Source organism: Bison bison, unplaced genomic scaffold (genome assembly GCF_000754665.1).
Source record: "Bison bison bison isolate TAMUID 2011002044 unplaced genomic scaffold, Bison_UMD1.0 scf7180017864333, whole genome shotgun sequence".
Lineage (NCBI taxonomy): Eukaryota > Metazoa > Chordata > Mammalia > Artiodactyla > Bovidae > Bison > Bison bison.
In genome coordinates this window covers 3,238,372-3,256,973 of record NW_011494905.1, presented here as the reverse complement: position 1 = coordinate 3,256,973, position 18,602 = coordinate 3,238,372, and positions in this window count along the sequence as shown.

Below are 18,602 nucleotides of genomic sequence, written 5' to 3'. Positions count from 1 at the left end.
AATTACCCCAAAGTTTCTTGCAGTCTCAAGAGAGAGATCCATGGAGGGAAGACCCATGCTCATAGACGTCTTTGTGTGTTACAGTGAAACCTACTCAGGTCTTCACAGGTGTCCAGGCTGTGTAGCTCAGAAGGGTGCCATCACTTTTTCCCTCTCCCTTAAACTCATCCTTCTGTCTCTCAAACACATCGTGCGTTTGCACACACACACACACACACACACATGCACAACTGTTTCTGTCTGTAGAAGTTGGACTGTTTATCAAAAGCCCCAGATGTAGGAGTGTTTCAGATAATTTTTGGAAACTGAAATGATTTCAGAGATAATAAGCATCAAGACTGTGGGTGTAAAATAAAAACAATAGGTGAGTTCATAGTGAAATCTTTACATTGAGGAGAGATGCGTTTTCCTTTTTGCTGTCTTTTTTCCCAAAAGCATCATCATTTATGTGGTTTGAAAGTGATCTTTCCTCTGGAAATTAGACACCGTGATACACAACACAAAGACGTAGCTGATTAATTGTATGAACATCTCAATCTCTTTTGAGCGCAGCTTCGTCCTCCTTCAGGCATGGCAGCCTACAAGAATGAATTTGCTTTGAGTCATATATTTTACATAAACCAAAGAGGTTACCCCTAAGATGAACTGTCTGGCTTACTCTTCCCTACCCCCACCGCGTCCCACACACCATCGCAGGAAGGTATTAGCAGTTTCAAAACTTGAACTTTCTCTCAAGCATTTCTTTACTTGAACCAATCAGGATTTCTACATTAAAAAAATTATTGTCACAGTGCCGTGTGTAATGAATGACTATGGGCATGTTGTTCTTTTAGATGTAAAGCTAATGAGACAGTATTTCTCATTTACCATCAGTGTGGCAAATACTAGGGAGAGGTACTGCTGTCTTGGATATTCAGCAGTGTTTTTTATCTCTCTGGTCACATTGTGAACAGAGACAAGCAGTTGCAAGAGGCTGACCAGGATGGGGGGTATTGAAATTTGTCTAATTTACCCCGCATCTCTTCTATTTTACAGATGGAGAGATCGAGGGCCAGAAAGAGAAAGCGACTTGTAGAAGGTCGCAGAGGGGTTAGAACCCAGAACTTTTGAATCGCAGTCCAGGATTCTAACAATAGAACAGAAGATTAGCACTAGCCCACAACCACAGTGCTCTCATAAAGGGTAATGACATGGTACAATAATATCTGACTTGAATGGTTGTTATGGGGGTAAATGAGATAACAAATGTGAAATATTCATGTAAAATCTTAGAGTGCTACCTAGGTGGTTGATAGAGTGCAGATCATCTATACAAGTCAAGGGAGAGATGAGGATTATTTTCTTCCTACAAATAAAACAGAAGTAGTCCCAGGGTCATTTTAAATGTGTTTGCCTGATGCCTTCTTTTAGCCTGAAGTTTCCTTCGCATAGTTCAGCATGAGGGAGTTTCATGTCGTTCTAGACGAAAGATAATTTGTCTGTCTCTCATATAACTAGCAATCTCTAACCAAGCACAAATGTGGCTGAGGTCAAAAGCAGAAACACTACCCTAAACTTGAAAATGGCATTTGCAGACTTAAGCCTAGAGCAGGAATTCTTCACTCAAAGTGGGGGCTCCTCAGTCAAACAGGTAAATAGTACCTTTGGCACCACAAAGACTTCTTCTAGAGCGAGGAAGATGGGAAGAGACAGCAGGTTACTTCACAAGAAGTTGGGCTCGAGAATAGAAGTCCTTGCTGTTCATGGGACTTTTCTGATAGGGATTTAAGACAAGCTGAGTCACCTGTGAGACTGGCAGCAACACCTTGGATGCTTGCATAAGCATGATCAGAATTGTTTGGTGCTGGCCACAGGAGGAAGTTCCCATGAGACAGAGTGTGGCTTAGAAATTTTGGACAATCTAAAATATGTTAACATAGAGCCAGACTGCCTCTGAGAAGACAGCACATAGTCTTAGAAGCCATTCTACAGGGGCTGTGGAAGGGGTGCTGAAAAGAGGCTGCAGACCAGACAAAGCCCCCTGCACAATGCCACCCTCTAAGAGTCTCTCTGAAAGCCTAGAATTCCTTTTTTCCATAGAGGGAGGATGCTGAAAGAGCTACGGGAGTTAGAATGGCAATGGACAGGATGGAAAATCTTTAAGCGGCCTCACCTTTCTTCTCCCATAAAAAGAGAGTGATGAGATCCTGCTCTCAGGGAAATGACAGGGCAGTAACTTTCCAAAGCAATCAAAGATGCTGCCTCTAGTCCTATATTCAGGCCACATGTGGAAGTGCTTGCTTTCAGATGGATTGTGGGTTTTTGTTTTTTTTTTTTCCAGCTCAAAGTCTTCTGTGGCTGAAATGATGTGATCCAGATTGTACGGTGGAGTTGCTCCATGCTAGGCAGTACCTGGCTTGGAGGGTCGCCTTCCATGGCCTAGCAAATACAGTACTGAGGTCGGGTGCAGCAGGAGGTGGTAGTGGTACTGGGGTGTTGTAAGATTTTTCTTGGAATCTATGATGCTGCTTTAAAAGACCAATGGGATCATCAGAGAATGTCCTGCTGTTTATCACAATGGGATCCATAGCACACTGATTCTATGAGATCCATGTTCTAGGGCCAACTTAGAGGAATGTTGCACATTCCATAGTCCCCCTCCCCATGTAGATTTGCATGTAAAGGCTCTGAGAAGGGCCAGAGCAAAGCAACCTGTTTCATTTTGAATAATCCTTCTTTTTTTTCTGACTTATTTGACCATGATAACCATTTTTACTTAACACTACAGTCATCCTGGGTTCTTATGCTCCATAGAAAATCCTTTGGGTAACATTTTTGGTTAATTCCATGGATTCAGTAGTCACTGACACAAGGACCCACAGAATGTTAACACTGAAAGCAACACAGGATTCAATGCCTTCTTCTACTTTTTAAATAAAGAAAGCAGAGACTTAGAAGTTTGTACCAAAGTAATGAACAACAGCCATTAATCCTGACCTTTAAGAACCTAAAATTCTAAAATGTCAGCAAATGACCGTGTAACATTAGGTCATGGATTGTGATGTAATATTATATTATATATAAGGTTAAATGGGAGTTCCAAGAATACAGGGGTTGGAATGAGTAGAACTGGTTTCTAATCTGAGGTATCTGCTTTTTTCACTCTTATGGCATGGGCCCATCACTTTTATTAGCACTGGGTACTCTCTCCTGTCTAAATTGGGGAAGATAAAGCTTGTCTGGCTAATTTCACAAGTTCTGGTGAGAATGAAGATAGAAAAAGGATGTGAAAGTGGTTTATAAATTGAAAGGTACTATGTAAATGGTAGAGATCCTTTTTCTCCCTAACAGGTTGATGTATCAGTTGGCATTGGGAGGCATTGCCATTGTATACATTTTCCATCGATTTCCTGTTTCTTGAAGTTTGCTTGTATCTCTCCATACACTCCATCTTTTAACTGCTTTCCCAGGTTAGTGGGATGACCTCTGTGTGGATGCTCTCAGCAAAGTCACAAAGTCAGTTGCCCCCCTGGAATGAGACATGTAACCTAGGACCTTAACTCACACCCAGTCAAGCTGACTTGCAAGGGAAAGCAGAAAGCTATGGGCAGGGACAAACCCTCATAAACACCTGTGAAGGACACAAAGGCCTCTGAATTCTGTCTTGTCGGGACTGAACAAAAGAAAAGGAAGAAACCAACATTAGTACCAGGAGAAAAGAGAGTGACAGAGACAGAAAGACTCGGTTCATGAAGCCTGGGTATCTTATCTCTGGAATGTTATTGATAACCTAAGTGTAGTGTGAGATCTTAAGTGAAATGAATTGGTGGTTTCAGTTCCGGATATGGTATGCAAAGAAAAAAAAATTGCTCTTTGAAATTCAGAGCTTCCTCGTCTGGGCTTCAGGAAGCCACACGCCTGAAGCTGAGTGTGGAAACTGACTCATTTCTAGCCCTTTGAGATTAGCCTTTCCAGCCCCCAGACTGTGGGCAGGATCTGAGGCCTATTGGGTCCAGCCAAGCCTGGAGAAGGAGATCAGAAAGAAAAGTGTTGGATACACACCTCTTTTCGGGTGCTCGACCTCCCAGAAGGTTCTAGGCGCAGTGGACCTTCTGGACAAACTACTCCCAAAGCTCTTCAACTTGCAGTTGGTAGTAGGTGGGTGGCCTAAAGTGGGAGGAAACAAAAATTCAAAAGCAGTAACTACCTAATTTTTAAGGAGACATTAAAGCAGGTTGTCTGGCTGACCCACTTGGTGGACCAACTTGACTGTGAGGTTTTGAGTGTGAAGGATATCATATGTTTCCATACCAACCAGCCCTCAGAAGCAATGAGTCATTTTCCATGACTGCCCCAACAATCTGTGGATCTGGTATTCTATGGGCCACTCAGGGACAGGGGAGCCCCAGGGGTATTTAAAATAACTTCTAGGAAGAGAAAAGCATGTTAAAAATCACATTTTCCCATTTTTTATTTACACTTCAAACATGATTGCCCATGATGTGTCAGTTAAACTGAAGCAGGGAACCCCAGGCATGACAGGAGGGAACTCAGATTTCCTAGAAGGGTCATTCCAAGCTTGACCCTTTAGACCTTAAATCAGCAGTTTCCAGACTGCCTGCAGACCATCTCAGTGAGAGAAATAGCCCCTAAGATGATCTTTTATTTCAATCTGATTGACGTATTAAAAAAACCTGAACAATGTGTTTGAAGATAACGTGAAGAATGCTGGTTTAAATGAGAAGCTAGTGAGAGGCAAGATGATATTGGGGAACGGGGACCAGCAAAAGACCTGGCTGAGGGTCAGGAGACCAGAGTTTACCAGCTCCATGGCTTCTGGCAATCCACTTAATCTCTCTAAACCTCACTTTTTCATCTATAAAGGGAGAACACTAATTTAAAAATACAGCACACATGTGAAGGCATTTGCCTTATAAATGGTAAACGCTGTGCAAAGGTTCATAGTTATTACTACCTATAAGCTTTTAAACATTAATGATGAATCTGTGTTAGAAGTGAAAAGTTTAGACTTCATCATAGAATAAGCATTCGTCTTCTCAATTTCTACATCTGGAAAGCACTCATGAAACACTTTAACTCACATTATTGACTTATTTGCATGGCACTTCCAAAAAAATATCCGAAATAGCTCACATGATATAGAGGTAACAATCTCATTTAAAAAAAAAACAGATAAAAGATTAAGACCTGGCCAGGAAAGAAGAGGACAGTGAGGAAGAAGAGAACTCAGAATTATAATAACTTTACTGAAGCATAGAGTGTGATTTTTGAGCCTCTCAGCAGCTTAGACAAAGAGGGAACTTTGCAGTATTATGCAGTACTTTTAATCCAGTAAAGGAAGAATAGTTATGTATGGATTGGGAAGGGGGACCAAACCCTTCTTGGCCCTAAAGTCTACACGAAATGTATCATTTACATCTTTATTTAAGCGATTTGAAAAAATAAAATGAACAGGATCTTCAAAAGCACACAGCAAAGATACCGTTCCAGTCTAACCACTAAGAGATATTTCCCTTTGTGAATCAGTGCTTGCCTTCCCAGAACAAACAAACAGCAAGATGATTAATAGAAGAAGCAGGCTGCCTTTAAAAAATAGGGCAGTGAAAATCAGAATGTTTGCCCCTGGCAGGGGCTTGCCACTAACCCAGGTACTCACAGAGGCAGTCACCATTCATTAGGGGAGTCCAGTCAGCAAGGCAATCTACAAGGTGCCTTGCACAAGGTCACCTGGTGTCTCTGAAACTGACTCTGCATTCTGAGTTCCTTAATATGATTTTTTAGGTCACAGTGTTCTAGGCAAAGCTCCCTATTGATGTACATCTCTCATGCAAGATTTAGATCACCTCTTTTCGGGCAGAGCTCCATGGAAACACCGCCCATGATTTCTGAAGTGGAGACTGATTGAATCCCAGTAATGCCCAGCTAGAGTGGACAGTGAGTCTGCAGCTGACCCGTTGCTGGACAGTTGGCAAGCCTGAGACTCCCAGAATATAGTCCTTAGAGGCCACTATTGTTTTGATGCCACAGTAAATTCCTGTTTACCTACGGTGGCTAGGCAATGAAATATTCTGGGCAATGGAAAATTCTGGTTCATGTTGTTGCCATCTATATCATTTACTGATACTTGGTCTCCAAATACTAAATTGCAACACACTTTGCTAAACACTAAAATCATACACTGGTATGATTTAAGCTTTCTCTGATAATTCATAAGATATTTTAAGATCTATTAGCATTCAATATTATCATTCATTATTACCATTAAGATCATAACCTGATTTTCTGAGATTCTGGGTGCAAATGCAGAAGGTGTGAGAATCTGGGCTGCTTCTGTCCTAATTCCCCACCAGGCCATCGGAATTGCTGTTGTGGTTTAGTTGAGTCATTTCATCCTGAATATCAGTTTGTTGGTCGGTGAAATGATAAGCATATCAGCACAGTATCTGGTATAAGTTATTGTTTTACCAATTCTTTTTTCCTCGTGAACATCAGGATAAAAGAGAATCTGATTCATTGAATTGGCCAGTTTAGCATCTGAAAAAATTCAATTCGTAGTTCATTAGTTCTGGCAGGGACCACAAATATAACAATCTTAATTTCCTGGATTCTCATAAAAGAAAACTGAGGACCCAAGAGGGAGCATGACTCTGCCATAGTCTTTTGGCTGTTAAGGGTTAGACTTGACGTAGAACCCACATATCCTGGGGCTAATGCTGGGGCTATTCCTATCAGCCTGACTCCTATAACACGCAGAGTTTCTCCACAGCAGGAAATTGAGATGGAGGAGAAATGCCCTCTTTCTGAAGGGATTCTGGACACCCCCATTATCAACAGGGTTTGAAGGTCCTCAGTGTCCTCTCTGTATAAAAGCCTCGCCCTGGCTCTCTGACAGTTCACAGGGCAAAGGACCAATGAAGTCCCCAGCATCCAGTCAAAATGAAAACTTTTCAAAAATAGCCAAGAACCATATAAGCCCCCATACCAGCACGAGTGACCTTATTTAAAAGCTACCGGATGAGTTTAAATTCCTAGCATCTGTCTTTGCACTGCCTGTTTTACAGCTTGATTCATCCCTATTTCTGCCTCTTGGGTACTTTCAAAAGTAAGTTTGCACTCACTTAACTTCCAAATTAGCTTATGGTAAAGTCCCTCCCTGTATAGGAAGAGGGAAGAAGGAAATGAATGATTTCAATGTTGATTGCATTTTTGAAAGGTAGGACTCAATCCCTTTAAACTGAGCTGCTCTTTGGGTTTAGAGGTGTTTTTTTCACAGTTTCAAATACTGGCTTGTCTCTTTTCCTCTTACCAATCTCTATGTGCTCTCTCCTGCCTTTGATCCTGGGCCTGGAAATCGGCTGTTTGCACATGAGCGACCAGAGGGCTGAGATCTCTGTTGCCATCCAGAGTGAAGGAGGAAATGTCACAGGAGACCAGTCCTAGGATCTGAGAGCCCCAATTCCTGCTGTTACAGTGGTCAGGAAAGTACTTTTGACATCTGGCCTTCTATATCCCATCTTTTTAGCTCCAGGAGACTTATTCCCAGAGCTGTGTGTGTGTGTATATATCCTGATATTCCCTGTAAAAGTATTGTGTTGATGATAAGTAGTAATTGATTACATAATCTCCCAGGAGTGGATTGCAGAGGTTGTGTAGGGAAGAGCAAGGCTCTCCATACTGTCCCACTCAGGGTCCTCTCTGGTCCCCGCTGCCTCCAGGACGCATTCTAAACCTTGGGAACTGACACTCAAAGGTAGGAACAGAACCTGGCAAAAACTGGCACTGGGTAAATATTGTTTATGCATGTGTCTAAGACATGGCTGGCTCCTCTGCCCCACCTCTTCCAGTGTAGTGAGGCCCCCCTCTTCCTTCTCTTAGACACCTCTTCTGTAGCCAAGCACACTGCCCACCTTCCTCCACTGCCCTGACTCCGACCCCTCCATGCCTTGTTTGGGCACCCTTCCTGACGGACATGGTTGATTGATGCCCTTTCTGTCTGTTGCTTACATCTCCTCCTTTGAAGTATTCCTTCCTTTTCTAATCTTCATCCATACGAACTTCCTTTCCTCTCGGCTTCCCAAAGAACTTACCTCTTTCATCTTAAGTACACCACTGGTCTCCCTCACTCAAGTATAAACTTCTTGAAGGCAGGACCCATGTCATCCCTCCCTGCCTTCTCCAGTGATCCTGGCCAAAGGCTAAGCATGTGGTTGCCACCCAAACAGGCTCTCTGGCTTGAACTGAATCTCTGGTCACCTTCTCTTCTAGCCTGATAGGGAGGGTAATATGTGTCCTCACTCTTTTCTCCTGCATCAGAAGCTGAGTTAGGAATTATTTCTATCCTCATCTCTGACCTAAATCTACTCAAGTCTGCCCTGACAATGGCACCCACAGATGATGGGGTAAGCAAAAATAGCCCCTGGATCTGAGTAACATAGCGGCCCGTGCTCACTTCTCCAGGCCTGGCTCAGCCCTGGAAATTTACAGGCATGTTTAGCTGTGCTATTGCTGAGCTAGCTTGAAACCTGTTCTGCTTGAGGCTTCTTCGCCTCAGCAGGTATGTCAAGGTGTGATGAGTGTTGCCAACTGGGACAGGAGGGCACCCAGCCCATGCTCAGGCTTTATTTATCCCAGTGCAGCAGGGCTCCATGGGCTTTACGATCCTTAATCATGAACCTGGGAGCCCTTTGTGTTCTCTCAAGCAGTCAAGCCAAGAAGGCTTTCTGATTTCACTGACAAAAACCAGGCGTGATTTATGAACTCTCAGAACCTGGAACATTAGAGGTGGATGTAACCTTTAGAATCGCCCAGTCTGATTCTTCATTTCACAGATGACAAACCAGATCAGAATTGTCTTGCTTTTAAAATGAGGAGTGGGGGTAGCTTGTATTTATCCATTTAGTAATCCTTTCATCCACCTACCCACCCTTCCATCCAATGATCTATCTACAAACCCACTTGCTAAGTAGCCACTAGTACCAGGTGCCCAGCCCTACTAGGTTCTGGATAGAAAAGTATAACTAAGACATGGCCCCTACTTGCCACACACACACACAAATAATAAAAAACCTATTTGATATGTTATAATACAACTGTGAACAAACTGTGTTATGAGCACGTGGAAGGCAGTGACTAATTGTCTCTGCATGGAAGAATGAGAGAAGACTTTTGAGAAGAGACGTTCAAACAAAACCTTAAAGGAAGAGATAGAGTTTCATAAAGCAGGAGGGAGGACAGAGATCACAGAGTGAGGGCAATCTGTGCTAGTTCCCACCTCAAAGGAGTGGGCAGTGTGCCAGGAGGACAGTGAGCATCTCAGGGCTCTGGAAGAGCTGTATTGGGGGGTAGGGGGTGGGATGGGCTTGGCCTGTGGAGAAACTGATGCAGAACCTTGGGTGGAGATCTTAGTAGCTGTGCCTACTATTGGAGCTTGATTTTAGACATTTTACTAAGACTTCTTTGGCCACAGTAAAGAGAGAGAGAGTTTTGCTGAGGGAACAATTGTAATGGCCCTAGAACAATGAAGGCAGATGGTGAGATTTCAAACATACAAATTAGATCGTGCCGCCTCCTTGTTTACAGTCCTCTATACTCCATTGCAGTTGTTCAGTCTCTCAGTCACATGCAACTCTTTTGCGACCCCATGGACTGTAGCCCACCAGGCTCCTCTGTCCATGGCATAGTATTTCCCAGGCAAGAATGCTGGAGTGTGTCGCCATGTCCTCCTCCAGGGGATCTTCCCAACCCAGGGATTGAACCCAGGTGTCCCACATTGCAGGTACATTCTTTACCAACTGAACCACCAGCGAAGCCCAAGAATACTGGAGTGGGTAGCCTATCCCTTCGCCAGAGAATCTTCCTGACCCAGGAATTGAACTGAGGTCTCCTGCATTGCAGGTGGATTCTTTACCAGCTGAGCTACTCAGGAAGCCCCTTCTAAACTCCATACCTCTCTACTATCTTCATCACAGATTCTTGTGTTTGTTTGTTTTTTTTATAGTACTTACTACTGTATTAAATCATCTTATTTAATTGTTTGCATGTGAATTGTCTGTCTCCAATCCTAAGATAAGAGCACCACCAGATCCAGAGCTATGTGTGTCTTACCACTATGTCTCCAGGCTTAGCACAGCACCTGGGAATAACAACAGGTGCCCACAAAGTGTTTACAGAGAGATTAATGAGACCTTGACCTCAGGAAATGGTAATGAGGACAGAGAGGAGATGGCCTTTAAAGACAGAAAAACAGATCTCCCGTTGCAGATTCATTATGTGCTTACTGAGTGAATGCTAGGTGATAGTCATCAGATGGAGGATGAAGTTATGCTCTTGCCTGACTGTCGGTACGACCCACATCTGAGAATTTTTATGACAGACAACCCTATCTTTCCTCTTGTCCTCTTTGCTCCAAGTGTTTCCACAACTTATCAGTCTCTGGAATGTAACCATCTAGGGATCCTCTCCTTGGGCTTCTGTTCTAGACCAGGCTCAGCCACTACACTTGTGGGATAGACTAGCTACTTTTTCAGCATTTCAGTTTTTAACTATAAAACAAGAGCACTAGACCAGCACCTGTAATGCTTTTAACTTATATGCAATGATTCTCAAGTTTCCTTAGCTTGGGCAAGAGCTCCTCTCTTTTTTTTTTTTTTTTGAATGTATGAACAATGATGATATACAAAATCTCATAAAACAAAATACCTCTTTTATATTCCTCTGCTGTCCCTTTCCATTTCTAGCCATAAGTATTTTTGCAGTCATAATCAGTGCACATGTACAATTTTGCGTTCCCCTCTTATCCTTGAACGTTATTTGTTATATGCCTTTCATGTCACAAAGTCCTCTCATTTATCATTTTAATGGCTACATAATTTTCCACAGAGTTAATATATCATAAATTATTTAAGCATTCCCAAACTGTGGGGAATTTGGGTTCTTTCCAGGTTTTGATATTATAAAGGACTTTGAACATACAGTTTTTCTTTTCTTTTTGGGAGTTATTTTCCTTAGGATAAATCCCTCAGAGTGGGATTATTAGATGAGTTTTATGGCTCTTGAAAAGTATTGCCAAATGGCTCTCCAAAAGGATTGTTTCAATTTGTAGTCAATTTGTGTTCCATGCACGAGTGTGCCAGTTTCACAGAAACCTTGCCAGCGTGTTTTTAAAAATCAATTTCCTTTATTTTTTTTCAAGTTGAACTTGTATGAAATGGGGCTTCCAATACAGCTTGATTGTTTCTGTGTTGGAACCATTGTCAGTCAGACTAAAGTTATAAGTGCTCGGCAAGTAGAAGCACTCAAAACCAGCATTGCTATAGAAAGAGGTATCTTAGGAGGGCCATGCATGCTTGTCCTACCTCAAACTCAATTTTTTTCTATCATGGTCTCCAGTTAAGCTCACTACAGATACATACTCCTTACCTTCGAGGTTTCCTCCAACCAAAGTGCCACCAAATATCCTATTCCAAGGTGGCCAAGGCTCCTTAGACTTAGAAGTCATGGGTCAAGCTCCATCCCTTGCTGATTTTCTCTTCCCTTCAATTTTCTGCCAGGAGATAGCCCTTATTAGAGATGGGATGCTGACTTCTTTCCCCTGAAAAATGCTGTTTCTAGTAATCTGAAGTCATTCTCCATAGCTTCTCATTTCTCATCTTTCCCAAGATAGCCCATTGACTATTGGAAGATGGTAAATTAGTTCCCCAGTGGTATTTTCTTCTTCAAATTGGATATTTTGTTTTAAATCTATCCCTTATCCCATTAATATTTTCATAGTCCTATTTGCTCTCATCTGAGTTCCAGTTTGTAAAGTTGTCCCTTTAAGTGTTGGGACTTTTAATTAATTAAAATTTACTGAACATCTGCTGAGTGACAAGCAAGATATGAAGATGAATAAGCCCTAGTTTCTGGCCTCAGTATGCTCAGAGTCCAGTGGATCAGAGAGGAATCCGGCAGCACTGAAACTCTTAGAAAGACATCCCAAAGTCTGAATTTCTGAGCTTCTGGCCATGAGAAAAGTTCTAGGAAGAGTAGAAGATGCCCACCAACCAAACAGAGCTGATTCAGTGCCACATCAAGGATGGAAGCTAACACACTGAGGCAGATGCATGATTGAGGCTGCTGGCTATTAAAGGAGTTGGTACAAGTGTAAGAAAAGCGGCTGCTGGCTATTAAAGGAGTTGGTACAAGTGTAAGAAAAGCTAGTTTCTTAGGGACGAAGAAAGGGAACCTACCATTAACCAACAAGAAGAGGACTGGAGAAAAGTCTGATTCTGGTCATCCATTGTTGGGTGACTTATGTCCTTCAACTTCTCTGGAAGTCAGTTTCTTCATGTATAGTAATGAGTAGGGTTGGATTATTTATTTTATCTGTAGATGTCTCTTCCAACTCTGATAATTTATGATCCACAGAACAGCAAATCCTAACTTGTCTGATCCTTTCAATGACTCCTTGAATCCTCCCTCACCCATTCCAGAAAAGCACAGAAAATGAGATGACCTCTGGTTACCAGACAGATGTTGGCAAGCCACTTGGGATTCCATGGCCTCTGTAGCTACTGTGGTGATCATGCCCAGTTGCAGTTAAAATCTGTTGCTGGCAAGATTTGTACCCTGTTTGCTGAGCCTGGACTCTAGCTGCTGCCTCTTACTTCCTCTCATTAAGGCAAAGCACCATCTTATTTTGTTTTGTTTTCCCTGCATGTTTTGAGTTTGCTGCTTCCCAGCTCTTGTTATTAGAACAGACATAATTAATAACTCCTGGCACATGGAGCAGCCAGATTGGACAATCTGCCTTTTGCTTTCTCGAACTGTCTTCTTATGAACAATCTGCAAGCTCGAATTTATAGCCTGGACCCCAAAGAATCAGGAACTCACCACATTGCCAGCTTGAAAAAATAAAATTTTCTTTGTAGTTCATAGTGGAAGTTTTATTCAGTTAAGAACTGAAAGTGACATGTGGTCTCATCCTTTCTTAAACCTCTGCTGAAAATATGATTCTGTGGACTTTGGTCAGCATTCTAGAATTTTCCTTCTGGGATCATCAGGAGTTGGTTCCTAAGGTCTAATCCACTCAATTTCTGTGGCAGCCCAGACCCATTTACCTTTAAAGAAAGTGTTAGTCGCTCAGCTGTGTCTCTGCGATCCCATGGACTGTAGCCTGCCAAACTCCTCTGTTTACGGAATTCTCCAGGTAAGAATACTAGAGTGGGTAGCCATTCCCTTCTCCAGAGGATCTTCCTGACCCAGGGATCGAACCCAGGTCTCCTGCATTGCAGGCAGATTCTCTATCATCTGAGCCACCAGGGAATCCCATTTCTTTAGTAGAGATTAAAAACAGAGTAGCCTATGGCGGATTCATTTTGATATTTAGCAAAACTAATACAATTATGTAAAGTTTAAAAATAAAATAAAATTTTAAAAAATAAAAAAAAACAGAGTAGCCATTCTTATTTTATTTTTTATTGTGATTGGAAAAAAATTATTAAATACCTTGTCAGAGTCCTCTATTTGCCATCACAGTTCGTTGGCCTTTTCCACTTCAGGAAACATTCCAAAACATCAGGCATATCCAATCCTGCCATTTGGTCTTTGGTTAATTTGTCCATGTTTGTTTAAATTAATAGAACCTGAATTGGACAGATGCAATCATTTAATAATATTTATTGAGCTACTACTTTTATCTTGGTGGTGTGGAAGACACAAATTTGAATAAAATAAGATTTCTGCTCTCCAGTAGCTTACAGTTTATAATCATAGTAATTATAATGCAGGGCTGAGCTATACTGACTTACAGCAGTGGCATAAATTTGTTTGCTCTGTAGGATCTCCTCCGGAGCTTATGAAACTATTGAGGACTGTATCCTAGCCCCAAAGAAGTTCTGATTTAACTTATTCTGGAGTATATCACAGGCCTTAAGAGTTTAAAAAAATTCTCAGATTCTAATGTTCAAGCCACTTTGGGGGCCACTAGCATATTTGAAGGACTGAGCTACATATACACATGACATTTTAATAGAGAAACTGAGAAAGACTTTACATGATAGTTTAGTACAAATTTGTATTGGGGATTCAGTTTATCAGTGAAGATCAACTTGCTGCATTGTAGGTGATGCAGACTAGAAGTTGAACCTCAGCTCTGTCTGTTTGTGGCTGTGTGTCCTGGGTGAGTTACCCTTTCTGAAGGAGAGTCATGGGCATCCTACATGAAGGAATGTAGGGTGCATGAAGGAAATAGTGGGAGGGAAGGTGGCAGGTGGGGGATGTAACTTTTCCTTAGGAGGGGATTTGTAGGAGGGCAGGCCCAGAGGAGACACAAAGAAAGTGGTGAATGGGACACGTTATAGAGAAGACACTTTTCTTATTGTCTAAAACATCTCTCCTCTCCATCCAATCCACCCACTCAAGTCAAAGCCAATTCAGTTGAGTTCTTGTTAGTCTCTCCAATAGAATTTTATACCAACAGAACACAAATCTATGGCTAAAGCTTCAGACCAGAGTCATGTCTGAGCAACCAATTCTCATGAACAGAATATATATGTGGCTCCTTCATCAGCTGCTTCCCATTTATCTCTCTTCCTATTACTAAGACTCTAGCATTCCCATTGAAAATAAACACAATGAGAAAAAGAAATTGTATCAAATATATAACAGAACAGGTTTCCCAGGTGACACAGTGGTAAAGAATCTACCTGCCAAGGCAGGAGACACAAGAGATGTAGGTTTGATCCCTGAGTCAGGAAGTAAGAGTAGGAAATGGCAATCTTCTCCAGTATTCTTGTTTGGAAAATTCCGTGGACAGAGGAGCCTGGCAGACTGTGGTCCTTCAGGTCACAAAGGGTCAGACACGACTGACTATGCATGCACACACACGGACAGAATTAGAAATTAAGACTGAAGAAAAGGCTGAGGACAAAATACCTCTACTCTGAATAAACCCAGATCTGCCCGAGTTAGCATTAATTGCTTTTCACGATCCATTGTAAGATATATTTGAGTAACAAGTGGTTATTACACTGAGAATGTTGGAACCTTCAAGACAAGGTTCTGTCTTGAAGCCCATGACAGGGTTAACAGGAAACAAATCTACCTCTATAAGTGAAGAAATAGTTTTGTTAGAGCAGACTGATGAATTCCAATAAGAATGTCACATAAGTTGCAAATTTGTGGAGGAGAAAGCTGTAGACATTTTGTAGAACAGAATCAAGTCATAAAATACAGGGGCTAGAAAGGCCTTTGGAGTTCCTTTCATCCATCCTTCAATATGTGCAAATGAGGAGATGGGGGCTCAGAGTGGTAATGTGATTCGTACAGGATCACACAGTGAAATAACTGCTGGGCAACGGAGGGGAGCAAGGTGCTGTCTCCTCGTGCTCATTTGCCATAAGATAAACAATCTCTTTGGTTTTTCAATCAGGAAGAACTGGTCTTTTCTGGAATCACAGCTTACCTTACAACCACTGAAACTTGTCATATCCCTATATTGTGACCACAGGATTTTGTGTCATTTTGTAAATCAACCTGATTTCTTGAGTCCAGTTTGTTACTCCAGCACCATTACTTTGTCCAGTTCCCTTTTCTTTTCTTTTTTTGGCCATTTAAAAAAAATGTTAATTTTACTTTGGTATAGGGCTTCCCACGTAGCTCAGTGGGTAAAGAATCTGCCTGCAATGCAGGAGACCTGGGTTTGATTCCAGGTGGGGAAGATCCGCTGGAGAAGAAAATGGCAACCCACTCCAGTATTCCTGCTTGGAGAATCCCATGGACAAAAGAGCCTGGCGAGCTACAGTCCATGGGGTCGCAAGAGTTGGACACTACTTAGCACTATCTTTCTTTCTTTACTTTGATATATTAGAAGCATCAGTGCAAACTGTCTTAATTCCTTTGTAGAGTAAAAAAATAAATGATGTATATACTATTATTATCTTTGTTTTACATGAGGAAACTGAGATTCATAGAATTGAAGAAATTGCGGCTTCCCTAGCTCGTTAGGGTTTGGAGTTTGGCTGCCAGTTTGGGAGACACGGGTTCAATCCCTGGTCCAGGAAGATTCCACATGTTGCAGAGCAACTAAGCCCATGCATCACGACTATTGGAGCCCACACAGCCTAAACCCGTGTCCCACAACAACAGAAGCCACAGCAACAAGAAGCCTGTTGGAGAAGGCAATGGCACCCCACTCTAGTACTCTTGCCTGGAAAATCCCATGGACAGAGGAGCCTGGTAGGCTGCAGTCCATGAGGTCGCTAAGAGTCGGACACGACTGAGCGACTTGACTTTCACTTTGCACTTTCATGCGTTGGAGAAGGAAATGGCAACCCACTCCAGTGTTCTTGCCTGGAGAATCCCAGGGACGGCGGAGCCTGGTGGGCTGCCGTCTATGGGGTCTCACAGAGTTGGACACGACTGAAGTGACTTAGCAGCAGCAGCACATAGCAACTAGAAAGTAGCCCCTACTTGCTGCAACTAGAGAAAAAGCCCGTGTGGCAACGAAGACGTAGTACAGCCAAAAATGGATAAATAATATTTTAAAAAAAGAATTGAAGACATTGCTTGAATCTCATAACTGGCAAGTGGGAGGGATGAGGTTAAATCCAGGTCTGACTGATCCCACCCCTCATACTCCTTCCCTACCCTGGGTGACTCTGGAGATATTTATTGCCCGGGAGTGGGAAAGCTGCCCAAGGTCTGCTGAATGGCCTGAGTGTGCTGCTTTCCCACAGTGCTTTGCTGCTTTATTCTTTAGAAGTGCCTAATTATTTCACTCAGCGAAACCTCAAATCTTACTCCAAACAACTGGCTTCCAAAGAATTGGCTGTTTTCCCTGTTTTAAATGTTGGGGAGAGAAACTCAACTAGCTATTTCTCTTTTTAACTCCAGGACTTTATGAAAACAAAAATAATCATATTACGATGTCAAAAATAAATTTTAAATGTGCAAATGTTGGGGAAGACACCTCCCGTCTGGGAGAATCGAAAGGAATTTAAAGAGACTCCCGTGTGTTCTTTGCGTGAAATGCACTGGCCACAGTTCAGATTAAGATGTTAACAGGACATTAATAAGAATAAGCTGGGGGATAAACACAGGATTGTGAAATAGGTCCCTAAAGTCACGTAAGTGAGAAGAACAGTATGTGATCGGGACTCTGCACTGTCCTGTCCCTATTATCAGGGCTGACCCCACAGAGACAGATTCCTCCCTGGTATTGCTGCTACTGAGTCAACTGCAATACCTTATCAGCTCCCAGCTCTGAGCCAGGTTTTTCAGCTGAGCAGAGGCACTAGTTTGTGCCATTAAGAGCTCCTGGATGGTTGATGAATTTGCTGACAATGAGCAAAACTTATGCCCAAGAAACTATTAGAATTCATCTTAATGGGCAGGTTAAGTTTCAGGGCTGAATGAAGTGATGCTGGACTATGGTAAAGTCTTATAGTGGACAATGTGGTAAAGTCAATGTGGACGACAGTCAAGTCTTACACTGATAGAGTTTGCAGAAACCTCAAAGATAGTAGTCTATACCTTCATTTTATATAAGAAGTTTCCAGGGAGGCTAAGAGAGGAAGGCTTGACCCAGGGCCATTGCAGTTAATTCATTGTCATAATTATGGCTGCTCGTTAGGTAACAGAGCTTGTGCCACACATTTGACATATTCAACCTGTTATCCAATTCATGACACTGTGACGAGGTAGTTGTCATTCCCATTTGGAGATGAGAAAACTAAAGCATCAAGTTGGGAATTGTTTGCCTGAGATCACACAGCTAGGAAGCTATATAGGAAAGATTTGAATACCAGTACGACTGACTGCGGGGCTTCCCTGGTGGCTCAGTGGTAAAGAATCCACCTGCCGATGCAGGAGCGTAGGAGATGCAGGTTTGATCCCTGGGTTGGGAAGATCCCCTGGAGAAGAGCATGGCAACCCACTCCAGTATTCTTGCCTGGAGAATCCCATGGACAGAGGAGCCTGATGCGTTACAGTCCATAGGGTCACAAAGAGTCGGATATGACTGAAGCGACTTAGCATGCATGCATGCATAACTGGCTTCAAAGTCCACCTTCCTTTAACCATTAACAACAGAGCTGGGAGTGGCATCCAGAGCCAGGTTCACGCTTGGTAATGCTTTTCACTCAGGTAAACTTTGAGTATATTCAGTGATTTATTCGCTTTTTTATTTTTCTGAGGACCCACTATGACCAGATCTTAGGCTAGACCCTAAGGATATCAACAGTTAATAAGTGCAGATTCTCAATCTCCTGGATCTTAAAGTATAATGGAATGATTGACACTTGAACAGGAAAATTACAGTACAGCATGGTAAGTGTTATTGTGGAGATATAAACAAGGGCTGTGGGAGATCAAGATAGAGCAAATAGTTTTGCCTGGAAGGAATGAGGGGTGACCTCATAGAGATGGTGAAATGAGACTTGGGTCATGACATATGACTGAGTTTTCCTATCAGAGAGGGGAAGAGATACGCTCCAGAAAAGAGGAACAGCGTGTGCAAAAGCCCCAAATTGTGAAAGACATCAGTATGTTGGGGTAAGAAGTTCAGGGCAGCTACATGAGGTGAGGAGGCAGGAAATGAAGTCTGGGATCAGATTGTAAAGGGT